A 21,103-nucleotide genomic window follows, 5' to 3' on the forward strand; every position below is an offset into this window, starting at 1 on the left:
TTCTAATCTAATCCTAAGAATGACTCAATGTAGGCTAGACCTGGCAAGATTCTACCAATTTCAATATTGCCAAAACATAACAACTCAACTGAAATTGATGCGATCTTCTAAGGTGACTAATGATTCTCCAATTCATCAAGGATCATGGACACTACCATGTAGGTACATATCGATAGTTCAATGATGATTGAAGGTTTAAGTAATCCAAATATCTCCAGTTGACCACACAAAGCATCCTTACAATCAGCAAGAAGCTAGTGGTTTGGAACGTGAATCTCACCAAAGATCAAGCCCAACACTTAGTCCTTCAAATTTAAATACTACTTTGACCAAGAATGATTCAAGAAAGTAAGCAACCATGAAAGTAGCCACAAGAATTGCAATAAAACACCATAACTTCAATATTTTATTGATCTCAAAGCCAAAATAAACAACAATTGCTTGAAATTCTCTCTTCAAAACTCAATCTTGCTACAAAATAACTTTCTTCTCTCCAAAAGCTCTAAATTCTAATTCTAATATCTCATTTCTAATCTTCTAATGACAAAATGAAAATGAATGAGGGTATATATAACATCCTCAATTACAATGAACGGCCCAGATCAAAAGAAGATCAACGGCTGAGATTCTGACACCTAAACCCTAATTAGGGTTTATTACAAAAAGTTCCCCTTTTATTGAACAATATTAAATGCATAGCCAAATATTTAATTGGCACAAAAATCTAGGAAACATAGACCAATGACAATTAAGGTGCCACATCATCTATAACAACCTCTCTTCTAGAACCTTGTTCCCTTTCCAATGTTCCTTCTTAGCATATGCAGTGAATCTAGACACAATTCCTTCAATCTCAGTAATAGGAATCTCAGGAAGATTCCTCATTCGTTCCTCTAAGTGGATGACCTGATCGAAAGCCTTGAGAAGAGCTGCATCCCATCCAAATTCGAGTTCTTTGATTTTCTCAATCAGGAGCATAGTAGCGAACATTTGATCCCTTTGCTCATATGTGATAATATTCTCATCTTTGCAAAAGATGACCTTGACCTTCTCCTCCAACTCTTGAAGATTCACATCTGTCTCATCTTCAATCCTTCTGCCAAGAATAGAACATAACACCTCAAACACCTTGTCCTGAATTGGGTGGATGACCTCCTCAACTTGATTGCATTTGGTACTAATGTCTTCGAAAAGAACTTCCTTCATCTGAAGTAGGGTTGACCACTGGAGTAAATTATGAGCTCCTCCATCCATTATCTTTTCTTGTGCTAGGATCTTCCTTGGTGTTTGCCTGATTACTTGCAGAACAGGAATGATAACATCTCTAGTGTGGGCAAAGGCGGCTACTGTTATCATTAGGTTGTGAATGATCTCAAGGACCTGGATAGCTCGATGGGTAGTCTGCATCATTCTTGTTGCGAACTCAATGGCAACGGTATGGGATTTGTCAATCCAAGAGCTCATAAGCTGGACCAAGCTCTTAACTCTTTCTGCCTCACCAACTGATTCAAGGGGAAGTGCTTGCACAGGAGATACTGCTGGATCCTAACGTCCCAAAGGCTGATTGAGATGGCTAAAGTAGCCTCTCCAAGCACCGACCTCTCGCTCAAGCTTTTTTCCATTTCTTCCCTAAGCTTGTCTTTAAGTGCCTCAAATGAATCAGTTGCCTCATCCAGTGTCAGCTCAGCGGTGAGTGGACCAAGCTCAAATGTTTCTACATCATACTCTTCTACAAGGATTTCACCTTCATACTTGTCCACTGCCGGTGTAGCTATCTGAAACTTCCTGGACCCTGTCTCATCTCTGATCATCTTGGACATCTTGGTGGCCTTCTTCCTTTCTGTTACTCCCTGAGAATTTCCTACAAGGCTCTCTAAGTCACTTACATTATCTTCATCTTCAATCACAATCACCCTTGTTAGCCTCTCCTTCAACCAATCTGGGATGGCGGATCTTGTCTCTCTAACTTGTATCTCTTTAGGCAATGGTTCTTCTTCTCGGAGAGGAGATGTCACTTCATCATTATTCTTGTCTTCGTGTAGCTGATTAACTTGAGGAGATTGACTTGATGAACGTTGAGACGCCTGCCCTTCTTCGTGTGTATCATTCTGTACCATTGATTCCATAGATTCCTCAACTTCAGGTACCCTCTTCTCTTGTCCTACATTCTGACTTGTCCTTTTTTCATGTCGAGAAGATGTACCGGATGAGCGATCTCGATTGGCCTCTTGTTTCTTCTTGGAGGGCTCTCTTTTCTCAGGTCTTTCTTTCCTCTTCGCACCTCTAGGATGGGGATTGCCTTCACTTACACTTCGAAGATTACCTTCACTTGTGCTTCTAGGATGAGGATTGCCTTCACTTACACTTGCTCCTCCTTCCCCTGGTCTTTCCTCCAAAGTAAAAGTCATAGGTATGTTCTGTTCTCTCAACTTCTGATGTTGCACATCAACCCATCTACGAGTACAAGACAAAATTGGAGCCATCAAAGCTTTTAAGTCAAAAACCTCAGGTTCATTCCAATCTATCTTCACTGCTTTGTCTTCTCGATCATAAGATGATTGGAGATGTCTGCCACTATCCTGAGCTTGATCAACCACTCTGTAAACTTTGCATTTCCTGATGAAATCCAAAGGTAACCTAGAATGCATCTTTCTTTTCACTTCTAATCATCTGAGAGATTCATCAAGAAGTCCTCTATCTGAAATTCGTGCTTGTACTTTCTACCAACTGTTTCTTCTATATATCCATAGGGATCAAAATTCTCTCTCAAGGCAAAGAATGAAAATGAATATAAGGCCAACTCTTTCTCTGCATCATCCATGGTTAGAGCATTAGGACATACCTCAACTGAATTCCCTAGTATAATAGGGACAGGAATTCCATTTCCATGCCTGTGTCTGAAAGCTTTTGCATAAGCTGCCAACTGTCGAGTCACCTCAAGTAACACTATCCTGTCTGTCGGATATCTTGGCAACATATATGGAGGTGAAGGACACCCATGAACTCTAATATATGTAAACTTCTGGAATTGGATAAACCAAGCACCATACCTCTTCACAAGCTCCTGTGCATCTTGAGATAGCCGATTGTGAATTCCGCCTTGCAATGTCCTGGTGATGTTCATCGTGAAGGTATCATTGACTAACTTGTAGTCACTTCCAGGTGGATGATGCAAATGGACATAAGAATCACAAACTCTGACTTCTCTGGGCCCTCCTCCGATCACTCCTCTGTGAGGTAGTCCTGCATATTCAAAACTCCTGATCAAGGCATATATGATGTATGAACTCATGTGGAAGGATTTGGTAGCCTTCAGTCTTCTTAACTGCACATCCAAGCAATGGCTAATAATTCTAGCCCAATGAATTGTCCCTTTTCCTTGAACTATCACTTGGATGAAGTAGAACATCCACTTCTCAAAATAGAAGGCTTGAGGAGCGCCTGTAACTCGATTGAGTAAAGTTATCAAATCTCTGTACTCCTCCTGGAAGTCGATCCTATGTGGTGTGTTAGGAATCATGCTCAGGCGAGGACGACTTTTGAGTAACCAATTCTTATTGATGATGCTCAAGCAAGTGTCTGGATCATCTTCGTACATGGATCTAGCTCCTTCCAAGCTTTTGTAAATCATATCTTTATGTTCTGATAAATGGAGAGCTTCACTGATAGCCTCTTCTGAAAGGTAAGCCAAAGTGTTTCCTTCCTTGGACACGATTGATCTTGATTGGGGGTTATAATGGCGGGCGCACTCGATCATCAGCTCATGGCACTGGACTGCTGGAGGGAAACCGGCCGCCTTGATAATGCCACTTTCGATTATTCTCCTTGCGACAGGTGATGGCTTTCCAATGTAAGGGACCTCTCGAAACTTCTTCACACTGAAGTTTCCCAAGTTGGTATCTCCAATGTTGCTCCATTTTGACACGATCTTGGTCTCCAATTCTTCATTCCTTTGATCTTCCTTCATGAGAGTTGGACGACTAGTGGATGCTCCTGCCTTTGGGGTCGCCATCTTGATACCTACACAACATTTCATAATGAGTAATATATTTTGCAATTTAAACATTTAGGAAACTTCATGATAAATCGTTGAATTATCATTTTATAAATATAACTACGCAATTTGAAATTCAAAATTTCAACATTTAAACAAGGGAGATCTCGCCATACCTCTTCTTGAGAACTAATTCTAAGAAATGATGCAAAATTAGGAAAGTTCGCTAGGCAAAATGTGGGTCGAAGTCTTCAAAATGCGCTTCCTTTATCAACTTCACCACCTCTAGCCTTCGCAATCATTAATTCTACCACCTTTGTCCTTCAATAAAATTCGCTCCTCTTTAGTCCTCACGTGCATCAACTCCACCACCTTTAGTCTTCAACGCCTTGAGGAAAATTCGCTCCAACTTAGACCAGATTTCGCACTCCTCCTTGCTTCTCCAAATCGCACTTGAATAAATGATTGAATGATTGATTAAAATGGTTCAACACACCCCCATTATATAGGCGCTCACCACCTCACTTTCCCATAGGCCGACTTGGTGAAAATAGACCAAAAATAAACAAAAATTTAATAAAAGAGGAGGTCGACTTTATAACAAGTATTAAAATGATACCCCAAGCGCTCTATCTTTTATTTTAAATTAATAATAATTAATTTCAAAAGGCCTTAATAATAATAAAAAACGATTTTCTAAGGCTTAAATTAATTATTAAATATCAACGCACCCTTATTAAATGCCAATTTAATTAAAATATTTCAAGGTTTTAGCGAATTTGGCATTTATTGCGAGTTGTTTGAAGTAAGTGCTCAAGCATGGGAAAATAATGGACATCAATAACATCGCTCTGGTCCCTTGGAGAGGGACAGGAGCGATCATGCACTTTAGACCTTGCATTTCTCGTTTTTACGTTCAAAACCTCACCTTTGGCGTCCAAAATGGCATTTTGTTTGGAATTTTGAGTTTAATCCATGTGATCTTTGGAAGGAGCTTGCCTTAAAGCATTTTCGCCCTGGTCCCTTGGAGAGGGACAGGGGCGATTTTTGTCTTTTGTCCTTGATCTTTATCTTCCAAATTGCCAATTCATGTTGCGGGGCAATCAATGATCTTCATTGTTCGTTCTATGCATGTTCAACTCACTTTCTCAAGACAAAATGAGCTCTTCCAAGGATTTTCGCCCTGGTCCTCCAGTGAAGGACAGGAGCGATTTTTGTTTTTGAGCCTAGGATTGTTGATTCTTGGGGTCAATTCCTTGTCCATCATCTTTCGAAAGACCTTTCTCATCTTGTATCACCTTGTCTTGGCGTGGCTTTGGAGGAAAATTGTTGGTTTTATAGAAATCGCCCTGGTCCTCCAATGAAGGACAGGAGCGCTTTTTAGTTTATTGCACAATCTCCTAACCACATCAATATCCAATTACCTTCAAGGCCTAAAACATCATTCCTTATTCCATCTTGAGTCTTGGAAACGAAAGTAGCATTCAAAAATGTTAGGCTATTAGGCAAATTTGAAGATTTCGCTCTGGTCCCTTGGTGAGGGACAGGAGCGCCCTAGCCATTTTTCATCGAATTTCGTGGTCTTTGCAACTTCATTCTTCCTTGAAGCACTTTAAATATCATTCCAATCTTGTGCCTTGGCTTGGATTCGTCCAAATTTGGAGGGGGAGGCTAGATAATGTGTTTTTCGCCCTGGTCCCTTGGAGAGGGACAGGAGAGCCCTAGCAATTATGAGCTTACTTATGCTTTGCTAACTTTCAAAATTATCTTCAATGGATTGATTACGTCCTCCTTCATTCATCTCAAACATGAAACTTGCTTTTCCTTTGCCAGAAGTTTGTCTTGTGAGAAAATCGCTCTGGTCCCTTGGAGAGGGACAGGAGCGCCTATTGCAACTTGGGTTGATCCTCTCCTTTGTAGGCCACTCAAGTTATATTCAACGAATAAAACATACTTCTCTTAACCTCTTCAAATCGCGAAATCACTTAAATCTTGTGAGGATAATGCAAATTCGGAATTCAAGCTCCGATCCTTCAGTGAGGGACAGGAGCGATTTTTGTCCTCAAGGCCAAATCTTTTCACTTTTCATTTCAAATTTCCTTTGTTGGGGAAGATATCATCTTTTACAATCCGTGAACGAGAGCCCAAATCCAAAAAAGGGTCCAAGAAGGTGTGTACAAAGAAAATCGCTCTGGTCCCTTGGTGAGGGACAGGAGCGCCTTCATCTTGCTAGACAAAAAGTTCAACCTTTCAATGCTTTTAACTGAGTCTGGATGTTCTATCATGTTGATTTCATCCATCATTGTATCCTTGGGGCTTCAATTTGACCAATCAAGGCCAAGAATGACCTAAGTAAACCATTTTGCCTTGGTCCTTCAGTAGAGGACAGGAGCGAATTCACCTTAAACCTTCAAAATTTATCATTTTCGAGTCTTCAAAATCTTCAATTTACGTCCAATTATAATCCCCTGGCGACCCTGCACAAAACAATTAAAGGAAGTTAGAGACAGATATGCATTAAATAACATTTTCGCCTTGGTCCCTGGGAGAGGGACAAGGGCGATTTCACCTTTATAAGCCAAAATAACCACAATTTAGGTCTTCAATCACTTCACCAGGCAGGGTTAGGTCATCTTCAAGGCCAGGAACCAGTTACCAAGCCTTCAAAAATTTGGTCAAAATTTTCCCAGACAAAATGCACAATTCCATCATTAAAATGCTAACACTTAGACATAACTTGAATTTGCTCTCAAAATCCTGACTGGACCTATCCTGAGACATGCCTGACTTTCTGACAGGCTCATCCTATTTCAAAATTTGCAATCTTCGGGAGGATGCTTGATAATCCTCAAAATTTGACTGGACTCGGCTTGAAAATATCCAAAAGAAACCCTTAAGGCTTCACCCTAGTCCAAATGACTCACCCACTTACTCAAAACCCTAAAAGCAGAGAGAAGAACAGGCAAAACAGAAGCAAAAAAGAGGGGGCCCCCATTTTAATGGGACGATGTGTGAAATGGTCACAACAGGTTGTACGACCAAGGACGACTGAAGTGATTTGGAAATCCATGGGAGTAGCAATGTTCGCTGTCACGCCTGCAATAGGAACAGCAATTTGTGCAATCCACATTCCTGTCTCATCTCTAGCTATGTGTGACAAAATCTCCGCTCTCTTGGGCTCCTTCTTCTTAGCACTCGTAGCTAGGTAGTCATCAATATCATCAATAGGCTGTACCTCTATCATTTGTTTACTTTTTTCCATGCTTCTCCTCAGCCATTCAAGAATAGCGGCCATTTCCATACCATCATCAAGACATACTTCTCAATCCAGTCCTTTCAATGCCGAGATAACATCCTCATTATCATCAAGATTATCCTTAGTCCAATCATATACTTCATTTCCCAAGCTAACTTCCAAAAGGACAGTAGGGGATTCTGGCTGATCATTATTCTCATCAGGAGGTGCAGATGTCACTGTGGCATGGAATTCCTGAATATTCTCTGGTAGTATCACTGTGTTGGAACACTACTGAGTCTCCTTATTCTGTTTTGTTACTTCAATCACTTCGATTGATGAGACACTGGGGGGGTGAAGGAATGATAAGTGGAGTGATAGTCTTCTATTTCTTCTTCACCTCCTCAATCTTCTTCCCTCTGGCCTTGACTTCTCCAGGCATGTTCTTCCTTCTCTTGGGAGCTTGACTCTCTTCATCTGCATGAATCCTGACATCACTGACAGTCCTTTGATCATCCTCGAAAATAGACTCTTCCGGCTTCATCCTTTCATAAGTGAAGGGAACACCCATGTCAACCAACTTATTCATCTACATATCTACCCATGTGCGGGAGAAATTCAAGACCTCTCTCATCAATACATTCAGGTCAATCTCTTCTGACTCTGACCAATTTGGCAATAGGATTGCCTTCTTCATTTCATTCTCATAATGTGGGTGTGTATGATCTCTATCATCTAATACCTGATCAGGGATGAGGAAAAGTCCACACATCCTCATGAAATCTACTGACATTCTGGACTACATTCTTCTCTTCACTGCTTGTTCGTCCATTAAGTTAGCCCAATAATCCTCTATGTCAACCTTATGAGTGAACTTCTCTCCCTTGATCCTTCCGACCTTCTTGTCTGGATCTAATCTTTCTCGTTTCTTGTACGTTGCGAATCTATAGAATGCAAGCTCCTCACCTGCAGTGCTGGCAACTATGGCGGATTGGCAAACCTCTGATGTCTTCCCAACTGAAATAGGGAATGTCATTCTTGTCCTGTGCTTCTCTCTTTGGATAACATCGAACTCTAGAAGTTGTCTCACCACTTCCAACAATATTATTCTGTCAGTTGGATACCTAGGAAGTCTGTAGGGTTCAAATTGAAACCCATGAATCCTAAGGTATGTGAAAGTGGAGAACTGTATATACCATGATCCATACTTTTCTATTAACTCTGTTGCCTCCTTGGACAATCTTCTGTGGATTCTGCCCTGCAGCATCCGTGTGATGTACATAGTGAATGCATCATTCACTCTCTTATAGTCTTCAATTCTGTGCATGCTCAGTTGGGGGTAGCATTCATAACTCTTAAATTGTCTTTGCCCATTCCCGACTTCACCTTTGCATATTAATCCTCTGTATGAAACAAATCGTGCATGCAGGTACACCAGGTAGGAAGTCATGGCGAATGACTTGGACCGCTCTACATTCCTCAACTGGAAATCCATAGGAGTAGCAATGTCCGCTTATGATCTTGGACTAATTCACCAGTGTTCCTCTAAGACAATCCTAGATGAAGTAGAACATCGATCCATGAAATATTGCTCCCTGCGGCATCCCCATCACTCTATTGAGTAGGAATATCAAATCACTATATTCCTCCTTAAAATCTATGCACATAAGTGTCTTGGGGGCCTTGGAATGATGATTCCTAGGTTCAATCATCCACTCTTTATTAATTAAACTCTTGCATACACCCATCTTCTTCGTGTATTTGTCTGCATAATCCTCCTTGGTCACATCCTTCATGTTTGTTCCGCGTGGAATTCCAAACACCTCAGCAATGGCATCCTCAGCAAGGTAAGCGATGACAATGCCCTTAGGACTCTTAATCATTCTCGTGAGCGGATCGTAACATAGTGCACACTCCAGGATCAACTCACTGCACTGTATGGATTGTGGAAATCCAATGGCATGGAAAATGCCACTCTTCATAATATTCGCATATGCTGGAGAAGGAACTTGATCTCTAACTCCGAACATTCGACGTTGCATCTGGTCGAAGTCCAGGAAATGCATGTCGGTATCTGTGATCTTCCATCTGGATGAAATCTTAAACTCTGGATAAAATCCAGTCTCCAGGGTCTTCAGCAGCTCTTTTCTTTCCTTGTATCCTGACTTTGACATCGCACCTGTACGAAGCTCGAAGTTAAACTTAGGAAAATATCCGTAATAAAATTCCTGACTTTCTAAAGATTTAGCTAATTAGAGCATGGAGTCAAGAAAATAATCCATACACTTGATTAATTTTAGCAATTACGTTCAATGTGTGACAACACTAAGGCATGGAAGCCTTCCATAAAACTCATTTAATACCTCCTTACGCTTAGAAAATATGCAAGCAAAGAATGCAAAGGAGTATACTGGATTGATGATGACTAAGGAAAAGGTGTGAAAGGTTGTGTTTTCACACAATGAATGTCTGAAGACACCTTCCGCAGTCAACAATGGAGGTCAAAATTTTTGAAGACAACCTGAAAAATTAGTCTTTTAAAACATGTTATAATCTTCAAAATGTGCATAAAATCAATAAAAATCAGTTTTATTGATGAAAACAATCATTTTCTGGAATGTAAGTATGGCTGGTAAAAATTAGTTTTCTGAGGACAAGTCTGAAAATCGAATACTTCAGACTTACCAGCACCTTGCAAAGTGGTTTAAATCCCTGAAAATGATGAAAAATTGCTAAGGAAACAGCCCCAAGCAAATTCGCCAAAATTGGTTAGGTGGTTGGAAATGAAAATTTTTTAGGACAACCGCCTAACAATGGAGTTTCAGACCTGCAACAACGATAAAATGGTCTAAAAATGCACAGAAAACTCCAAAAAACACCTTCGAATGCTAAATGTTTAAGTTGGAATTGGCTGGGCAATAAAAACTTAAGTCTGAAAATTAATGGCAGCCATTAATGGAGGTCAAAATCTGAAGCGAATCAGCAGGCTGGAAATGATGGCAGCCACCAAACATGCATGAAAATCATCAAAATATGGCACCAAAACACCTCCCAAGCAAAATCGAAATTTTCCCGAGTCTAGCGCCAAAATGGAACTCTGAAAATTGATGTCAATGGCAGCCTTGATCTGCAGCAATGAAGATCTGAACAACAAGCACAAATGGTGGAGGAAAAATCGCCCAAGTCTCTAAACATGAATTTGCCAACTTTCACCAAAAAAGGCTAAATTTGGAAAAAATTGCCAAACTTAGCAAAATCGAAAATCTGAAACTGATCTTTAATGGCAACCAAGAGGAATAGATCAGCAAGCTGGAAAAAATGGAAGAAAATAAATCCTCAATCCCACACTTCACAAAAACGCCTTGCTAAAAAATTTGCCCAACTTGGAGAAAAAATCGCCTTCATGGAGACACCTGGCAGAAATAATAATAAAATAATGCTGAAGTTCCTCTCATATACTTGCTTTCACCTCTCTCTTTCACCACACAAGCAATGTGGGATAAAACACTTGTATAAATACTTGCTTGGTGAAACCCTAACTTGCTTCTAGAAGGTTCAAACATTTAATAATTATTGCAAGTTATTAAATTTGCTTTTAAATTTTAAATAAAAAAGCATAATAATTATTTAGAAGCAATTAAATGGGGCTTATCTATTAAAATATTTCAATTTAAATCCAAAATAAAACCTCCAGGGGAAAATCGCTATAGGTTGGGATTGAAAAATCCCTTTAAAAATCACTTAAGTGTCAAAATTTGCCCCATAGGGGAAATTTGACCCATGCTTGGATAAAAATCCATGCTCAATTTCATCAAAATGCACATAAAAACCCTCCCAGGGGAAATTCGATGTGAGTTTGGACAAAAATCCAGACAAAAATGCACTCATTTTGCAAAAATCACCCCCCGGGGAAATTCGATGTGTGTCTGGACAAAAATCCACACTCAAAACTCTTCATAATGTTCCCAATGGAAAATCGATCCCTGTCTGGATGAAAATCCGGACAAAAATCCTTACAAAAATGCTCAGGGGAAAATCGACCTCAGTTTGAACAAAAATCCAAACAAAAATCCTTACTTAGTTGTCACAAAATCCTAGTGGAAAATCGACCTAGGCATGGAATTATCCTTGCACTCCAGTCCGCACTCCCAGGGGAAATTCGATGGCAGTCTAGATAAATCCTGACACTTAGCCAAATTTTAGCACTTCCAGGGGAAATTCGACCCAGGTGTGGATAAACAGTGGGGGAAATTAGTGGCCAATATGGATTCCAGGGGAAACCCATGTGTAGTATGGATTTTGAGTGGGGGAATGGGTTGGGTAGTCTGGAATGTGAGGGGAAAATCACCTCTAGCATGGATTTTGACCCTTTAACCCTTGGAATATGGATTTCCCTTAAGATTTTAACATTTTAACCACTCAAAATCACTCAGCGACTTTAAATTTGACTGGACTTATACTAATTTTCCATAAATATGAGCGAAACGCTAGGAAAATATTGGAATAAAGTGCGAAACCAACTTAAATAATACCTTAGGAGCGAGAAAACAACTCCAAAAGGTCTATGAATATCTTGGCACTTTAAAATCATTGATGCGCATGTTTAAAAACACGTTAATGTTCAAATGGTCAAACACTTAGCAAAACTTAGGATCATTAAAAATATCATCTTTTGCAACTTGATCCTAACACTTCAAACACCCTAGACGACACTAGGCATGATCAAAACTCCGAGACTAGGGCACGGGAAACACAAAATTGCCCACTAAGCAGCCAAAACCCTAACCCAACAACGCAAGAAGCTGGCAAAGAGGGGGTCCCCGTTAGCAATGGGGCGATGTGTGAAAAGGTCACAACATCTGGCGACTCCACTAAGGAAATGTTCCTGAACATTTCAAGAACAAAGCTCAATCCAACACTTAGAATCTTCAATTAATCCTTGCATAACATAGCAAAAGGTTAGAAAGCACATTTGAAAAGATGGAATCCAAGAATTGTATCAAGTTACTTAGTCATTGATTATCCAGGTGTGTGCAATTGCGTTCATTACCTTCACGAGAATATTGTAAAGTCAAAGGATCCAGTGAGACTAGCTATGTAAGATGTCCATACTTCGCAAGCGGCCGATTATAACCTCACGAATATTGCTCCACTGCCGACCAGGCGTCTATAGCCCCGGTGGAGTTACTCGCATATTCCCACTAGCCAATTTTGATATTTCATTTCTTTGCATTTCTTTGCATTTCTTTCTTTTCTTTTGATGTTTCGCTTTTTGCGTACTGTCAAATTCTGTCAATTCATTTGGCTCGTAAGTAATAAACTTACTTGGGTTCGAGAATTATAATGGCACTGAAGCAGGATATATAGATTTTTCACTAGCCGCAGCTTCACCTAAGAATTTATAATAACTCGGATAAAATTAATGTGTAAAATATAATAATCAAATGATGTCAGCATCAAAATACAATAAAAGTTTTCCAATCCCGTCAAATACGGATTCAACCTATGATACACTATACAAAAACAATCTCTAATTCAAAGAACTTCATGAGGTATCGCTCAAGAAATGGACTAAACAAAACCAGGTGAAATGCAGAGTGTGCCTGACAACAACTCCCACATCACAAGCGGATATCCCTCAGAACCAGCACCTAAGCAAAGCCGAGCTAAAACCTAAAGTAGAACCGGAAGCAAACTAAACTAAGGCAAACCAAAGCAAACCTATTCTAACTATGATACAAGGGGTAGGCTTCAAGAAAAACCTAAGGTTGGAAGTAATGCTTGAGGAACTGTCCATTGACGGGCAACGGAACATCCTCACCAGTTAAGGTTCTCAGCTTAAATGCATTCTCTCCCAGTATCTCAGCAATTTGATAGGGGCTTTTCCATAGTTTGTCAAATTTGTCGTGATCTCCCCTTCTTTCATGGGCTTTATCCCAATATAGCACTAGGTCAGAAATCCTAAAGGCTTTTACCCGTGCTTGTCTGTCAAACCATCTCTTAACTACGCCCTGGTGTTTGGCGAAATTCTCTAATGCTTTATCTCTTTTTTCTTCTAAATTCATCAACTGTGTCAGTCTTGTTTGCACTCTGTCTTCGCCCTCCATATAATCTTGTATGAATCTCAGTGTAGGAATTCTCAATTGTACGGGGAAGACCGGCTCTTGGCCATATACCAGAAAATATGGGGATGTCCCCAATGAATTCTTAACTCTTGTTCTATCCGCCCAAAGGGCGAATCTCAATTGTGTGTGCCAATCCTTCAGATTTTTCTCTAACAATTTCTTAATCACACTCAGCAAATTCTTGTTCGTAGATTTGGCTAACCCATTACCCTGAGGATAATAATTCGATGAAAACTTAAGGGTTATACCATATTCAAAGGCCCAATTTGAAAATTTTAATGATGTAAAGGAAGAACCATTATCACAAACAATAGCATGTGGACAACCAAACCTGGTAATGTTCTCCTCTAAAAATTTAATCACGGCATCAGTTGTACATAACTTTAAGGCTTGAGCTTCTGACCACCGAGTACAGTAATCAGTCGTGGTTAGAATGTACCTGTGTTGCGCAGAGGAAGGTGGATTGATCATACCAATGAAGTCGATACCCCACATAGCGAAAGGTCTGGACTCGATCACGGGCTGCAATGGCATGGCTGGATTCTTCTCTCGAACGACAGCAACCTGGCATGTGTGACACGTCTTCACATGTTCATGAGTATCTCGGAACAAGGTAGGCCAGTAATAGCTTGCTCTTAGAATTTGGTGCGCAGTAGCCAAGCTTGCACCATGACCTGTCCCAAATCTGTTGTGAAAATGTTCCACAATCTATTTAGCTTCATTCTTTCCAACACATCTCAAATATATTCCTTCATGATTTCTTCAGTATAAAACCGAGCCTTGTAACATAAAATGCTAACACTTCAATTTTAATGCTCTCTTCTGAGCTGGGCCCATATGCACGGGGCATCTATGGTTCAATAAATAGCAAACAATATCTTTATACCATTCATCTGGAGTGACATCTTCAATTGCATAGACTTGTTGGACTAATCCGGGTCCATCAACTGCTAGAGTCTGCGCCAAGGCTTGACCTCGAACAAGTCTCATCGGTTGTATCTCAATGTCGTACTCCTGGATAGTGGCAACCCACTTTCCTCTTCTTTCTCCTAATTCATTCTGCATAAGGAGTGTCTTAACTACTGCATCTGGGACAATGGCATGAACTTTTGACCTCAAGATGTAATGTCTGAATTTCTTTATTGCTTTCACCAAAGCATAAGCTTGTTTCTCTACGTTTGGATATCTCAGCTCCGCATCTTTCAATGGTGCGCTCATAAATGCTATGGGATGTTCATCTTTATCTTCGTTCTTCTATGTAAGGACTGCAGCACAAGTATGTTCTGAGGAGAATGAATACACATAAAAAGGCCTCGCATAATTAGGACTGACCAAAACAGGAGCCTCAACGATGGTGGACTTGATTTCTTCAAATGCTTTCTTTGCTTCCGTCGTCCAATCCATCTTAGCATCTTTCTTCAACATTTCATTCAGTGGTCGTATTATCTCAGCAAATCCAGAGATAAATTTCCTCACGAAATTAATCTTACCAAAGAAGGACTTCAGTTCTTTCTTACTGCTTGGGAGGTTTATCTTAGATATAGCCTCAACTCTTTCTGGATCAATGGAGATTCCTTTCTCCAAGATAATATGTCTAACAATTTACCTTCTGTAACCCCGAATATGCATTTCTTGGGATTAAGAGATATCCCGTATTTTCTGCATCTTTGAAATACCTTTCTCAAATCTTCAATGTGATCTTCTCTTTTCCTTGAGAAAATTGTAATGTCATCCATGTAAACAATGATGCATTTTCCAATTAAATCCTGAAATGCAATGTCCATAGCTCTCTAGAACGTGGCTCCAACATTGATTAAGCCAAATGGCATCCTTTTGTATGCAAACGTACCCCACTTTGTGGTGAAGGTTGTCTTTAATCTATCTTCATATTCTACCATCACCTGATTGTATCCTGAATATCCGCCCAAAAAGGACATCATCTGCAATCCATTCACAATCTGTAAAACCTCATCCAATGATGGAAGTGGGTAGTTATCCTTTTCTGATGCTTTATTCAAATTTCTGAAATCAACACAAAGCCTTATCTCTCCGCTTTTCTTTCTAACTGGGACCAGATTGGCGACCCACATTGAGTGTCGCACAGGAAAGATAATCCTTGCTGACAACAATTTCTTCACTTTTTGATATATGAGAGGCTCCAGCAAAGGGTTCACTGGCCTCCACTGCTTTCATTGTGTTGAACAATAATTTTGAAATAAAGCATCAATTTCCATTTTCTCATTAGATCATTCTCTGTATGAATGGTGGTTCTATCATTTACTTGTACTACAACTTGAGGCTCTGGTAGTGTAATTCAAGTAGCTAACAGCAGTTAGTTTGGATGAAGCTTCGACCTCAATAACCGGAGTCTCAGCCAAGCTTACAGGGGCAAATTTTTTATTGAAGGCCTGTGTAAGATTCTGTTTGGAAATCTCTTTTGAAACCTGCAATAAGTTACTTGAATAAGTATGGAACAAAGTGGCTTATGGGATCCACACCCAAAGAAAATAATTTGAAACCTCCCCTGAGACAAAAGTGGTGAGGAAATGCCAAACCAGCCCATAGATAGACAGACATTCACTGTTGCTAGCTTCTATGCTACTGAGATTCTCAAAAGCGAAAGATTTTAACCAGAGAGCTCTCGATACAAAATAGAGCAAATAAAAATGTAAGAATAGCCTATAAAACTAAAACAAAAGGAAATTCAAATATAAGGGCCCCCGGTGACTTAGAGATAACAAAATATACAGCTAGCCATCGATGAATCACGTCAAGGACCGTCTAATATTTGACAAACAAGAACACCAACAGCAAATATCAAACGACCAAACCTGGGGTTTATTCATTACAACAACTTTCGGGAGTAACGACCAAGCTTTATAAAACTTAAGAATACATAACCAGAGTTTGTTGCTGAATCATCCTAATTCAAACTCTCCAAATCGACGACTTGGGAAAAATGCAAGGGTTTTTGTGTGCACCAGTTACACAAGCAGAGGTGAAATACATAGGTTTAAACTCAAAGAAAGTGACTAAATATATAAAGAAAATTACATACAATAACTTAAATCTTACCAGTACATCATCAGCTACACTGATAACAACAAACTAGCCATATGCAAACTAATCAATTTTCCTAAATAGTCTAAACCCGTGGCATTTAAAATCTTTGATAGGGATGGTCGATTCTACGATGATACTATCAACGAGAACTAAGACAAATTTGCAGTATTGATGTTTTAAATTATTTGCAAATAATTTTAAAATGAAAAGTGCTGTAATATTTCCAGAAAACATTAAATCATTGCAGATAAAACAGCAAATACGGAAAGCTAGGTAACCATGTCCAACTTAATTGGTTCGTATGACTAAAACCAATTGAAACCAGAAGATTTACGAACGGTTAGTTTCTGCTACGATTGGCCCTAGAAGTGTCAAAATATCCCGGTTTAACGGTCAAACGCTTTAAGGAAAAAAAACAATAAAAAAGTTAAAAACCCTAACAATGCACAAATACAACTAAAACCTCAAAACGAAACTGTGTTAAATCAGGTTAGAGAATTGGAACTTCAGCCCGGAAAAAAAGCAGGAAAAACCTGGCAAGGATTTTGCCGCTGCTACTGGTCTCGTTTTCTGAAACTGTTGTTTCTATTGCTGCTTGTGATTGGAGCTCTTAAGTATCATCAATAAAGTAGGCCACGGGCAGGACTCTACAGTGAAATCTTTACCAGTATTCAAAATGCTTTGAAAGCCTGGTATGGCGAGCAGGTAATGATTGTGAAATCGCGTTTAAACGGAAACAATTTTTAGTTCTTTTGTAATTATTTTTTCGTCTTGGCGGCATTTTTTCTGGTTCGGATAATAACAATAATTTTTTAAAAGTTTACGTTTAGAGGGTTAAAAGTATTTTAGATTAAAAAATATATTATTACTGACATAGATATTTATAATATATCCAAAAGATATCAAAAGATATTAATATAATTTTTATTTTTTTGGTCGGTAATAAGATTATTTTATTAATAGAACCGGGATTGAAGCTGGCCCAAACCAATGGTGGCTACAATTAGGGAGCCACCTCCCCAGGGACACCTCCACCCCTCCAGAGGAGGGGCAATACAGACACTCCCAACCAAAACCTTCTTACCCTTCTTCCGTTTCACCTCAATCCATCCATCCACTTGAGCATTCTCCAATAACTTCAAATTTTGGACCCCAACATTATCCAATTCCTGAACAGCTTGGTGCCCATCCCTTAAACCTACAGCACAACCACCCTGAGAACCAAACCCACCCTCCATCTTCTGTTCAAACATTGATCCACCCTCTATCTTCTTATCAGACACACAACCAGCCTGTATAGAGTTGCAACCCAAATGAGAACCTCCTTTTTCTGCACAACCCAATCCTCCTACTGCCCTTTGCATATTATTGGTTGGGTCCAAGACCTTTTCACTGGTAACATTTGTAAGAACCCCCACATCTTTGGGGGGGGGGGGGGGGGGGGCCTCGGATCTCCTGCCTACTTATCCACCGTATAAAATTGTGGAGTAACCTCTTTCCACCAAGACGCTAAACGCTTCACCCTATGCCTAGTGCAAGAATCAGCATTGTGTCTAGTCTTATTACATCTCCTATATCTAAAAGGAATCCCTTCATAATCCACATATTGAAGCTAGCTCCCTTTGGAGGATGCAATATAAATTTCTAAAGGGAGGCCCATGGAAACATCCATCTCAACCAACAAACGAGTGAAAGTAGTATGCAACAGATTTAGAGAATCATCATCAGCCATTAAAAACGTACCTAAGGAGTTCCCAACAACTTCAAAATGAGAGTCAAACCAATACTGCATTGGAAGGTTTAGAAGTCTAATCCAAAGAGGAATTCGATAAAAGGACTCTGACTCAGGATTGAAAGTCGGATGCCACAGTTTCAACATCAACATGTGTTTGTCCTCCCAACTCCAATGACCACCGCCAAGAACTTTGTTTCTGTTTGTCACGCTTTGGAAAACCACAACGAAAAATCCACAAGCATGCAGGTAAATCTGCACACATTCCTTCACCAAGGGTTCCCAATTAACTAAAATCCATTTGTGCAAATCACCAAGACTTGGCCATATGCCTCTAAAGTGTCCAATAAGCCCTAACTCTGAAAAAACCACTTCATTTTCCTTGACTTCCTTCTCGACCTCCTCCAACAGAATTACAGAAACCGACTTGGCCGTAAAAACTATAGTCGTAGCAACAAGGGCTGAGTTACTCGTGTCATGAGACACACCTCCCGGCGGTAAACGGTTGTCCCTTCAAACCAAAGCACTCCTATCGCATCCCCAAACCCACCTAGCATTCTCTGAAATGGATCGAGAGCAGGAGTGAAAACCCAAACCTTGGCGAACCCCTTCATCCCAAGCATCAAAATCATTTTGGTTTCGAGCCACCACCGATCCACCGATTCTACCTCTTATTGACTCCACACCCAGCCAAAATCTAACCCTACCACCCTTCACCACAATCGCCCAACTTCGGGCCTCTCGACCTGAGGAAAATCAAGCATGAAAATGCCCTTGCGAAGAAACCCTAGCTCACGGAGCGACATCGCGATGCCTAAAAATAAAATATTAATATAAATTATTTTATTTATATCAAAATTATTTTTTATTTTAAAAATTATTTTCTTTTTATATATTTAAAAATTATTGTACTTACTAAATATTTATATATTTTTTTTATAATGCTCATAAAAGAATTATTTTTATTTGAATTTTGGTGGTCATAAAAACAACAACACCACTTAACCAACACATTATGGGAATAACTACTTTATTTAGAATTATATCATGTTATTTATTTATTTTTCGTTTTTTACCATGATGTTATTGTAGAGTGTAATTAATAGTTTGGCATGTAAATGATTGTCAAATTTTAGATAAGTTTTTGGTAACACAATAACGTCTTTATACTCCACCCTTTGTTGTTATTGTAGAACACCTCTTGACATAATTAGCCTCTACCATACTATAGTGATCAATCTAAATGAGAACTAAAGTCAACTAGCCACTCATATTATTGCATTTTTCTTCTTATAATTTTTTTTAACCATATCTTAAAATATTAGTGCATTACATTTTTCAAATTGATGGGTTTCTACATGTCATAATTGACAAATTGACTTCAAACCTTATATTCCCTCTGACCCAAAATTCCATTTTGGATTGCAAAGTGTAAAACTCTTAATTCTTTTTACAATATAACCCTTGTAACCATAAGTTTATTCATTAGGATACTTTCCAAGGAATGTAATGGTATTATTATGCATGTGTTGCAAGTGTTGGTGATAATGAATGGTAATTTTTTCAATTTTTTAAGAATTTATAAAATTTCTTAAAGCTTGACATTGAGACCTATCTCATCTTTTGCAAACCATTGATATGGGTTATGTTTCACTTGTGAGGATGAAGTGCAAGGAGCCCAAAAAATTATTAATTCTCGAGTAACCAAAGCATTGTGATGGGATCCAACGACTTAAATTGGAATATTGATCAATATGTCCTCCTTCAAAGATCAACAAATGAACCAAGATACTAAGAAGGAGGCTGAGGAAAGAACAAGGTGCATAAAGAAGCATGGCATGCATATGCATTTCAAATTTTAAATTGCATTTACTGAAAGAATAAAATATAGGCTCATTCATGGGCTTCATCGGGTGAATCTGATTACAAGTGAGAAATCTGTAGTAAAATGGGAAGCACTGAAATATGGGTTGTATAAGGACAACTTTGACGGGGATTCAAAAGGCAATCCAGGTATCTTGGGTGTGAGGTTTGTCATTAGAGATTGGTTGGGGAATATTGTGGTGATGGGAGCTCAAAGACTTGCTCATGGCTCAAATAATGAGGTCGAGGTCTAAGCAACCCTTCTGGTGGTTCAGTGGGGGATCAAAATGGGGGTGCATAATTTACACCTTGAAGGGGACTCACAAATTGTTATCAATGCAATCATAAAGGGTGAAACAAATGCTTGGCTTTTAAATAAATTTATTGTCAAAATTAAAAATGATTTAAATCTACTCAGCAATTATGTTATTTCACATGTGAGAAGAGGTGGAAATAAGGTGGCTGACGTGTTATCAAAATGGGCAACATCATTCAAAGAAGTGTATGAGTCACATGTTGAAGATTTCAGTAATCTAAATGAAGACGATATGGATAGTGTTGTACAAGGGATTTATTAATCAGTGTTATTACTTGGTATGGCGAGAGATGTGATAGGCAGTTATTTATAGGGACTCGAACCCATTTAGGTTGTATTGTATGATGGTTGTTTGATGTGTTGCCGAGTATGGAGGCGACTTTTACATTATACACCAAAAGGCAATAGTTGGCCTCTGTGGGTGATGTTTCGGACAAGAGACTCAAGTGCATTTTCAAGCATTGTGATGGCGGTTTTGTGGAGATCATGAAGACGTTGTTGGGGGAGTGTTTTCTGAAGACAATGCACAAGTACCAGACGAATGTGGACATGGTAACGATGTTCCTGGCATGGTTTTTTGAACTTGGTGTGTCGAAGGAGGAGTTGATTCTTGTTCTGCAATAGTGTGTGGATGATGAAAGGCTTTGTGGCTTAGGGTAACTTTTAGATTTGGCTTTACCCGAAGCTGGGTTTGATGTGGGAGAAGGGTTAGATATTGATAAGATTCATGAATTGAGGGAATTGGTTCCCTTTATTCACTAGCCACATGGACTGG

The 21,103-nt window shown here is 39.3% G+C and overlaps 1 protein-coding gene across 5 annotated transcripts in view; it reads right to left on the reverse strand.

The window, feature by feature from the left end:
* Positions 1–17,218, reverse strand: part of LOC131069300 (uncharacterized) — a 129,171-nt gene extending 111,953 nt beyond the window's left edge. For 3 of the 5 annotated variants that reach the window (XM_058004660.2, XM_058004659.2, XM_059209741.1), the window contains exon 1: positions 16,951–17,218. The gene's annotated coding sequence lies outside the window, so the exon portion shown is untranslated. The remainder of the gene's footprint in view (positions 1–16,950) is intronic. The other 2 variants (XM_059209740.1, XM_058004661.2) reach the window with 2 other exon arrangements.
* Positions 17,219–21,103: the final 3,885 nt, after the last annotated feature.

The sequence above is a fragment of the Cryptomeria japonica genome, chromosome 8 (assembly GCF_030272615.1).
Source record: "Cryptomeria japonica chromosome 8, Sugi_1.0, whole genome shotgun sequence".
Classification (NCBI taxonomy): domain Eukaryota; kingdom Viridiplantae; phylum Streptophyta; class Pinopsida; order Cupressales; family Cupressaceae; genus Cryptomeria; species Cryptomeria japonica.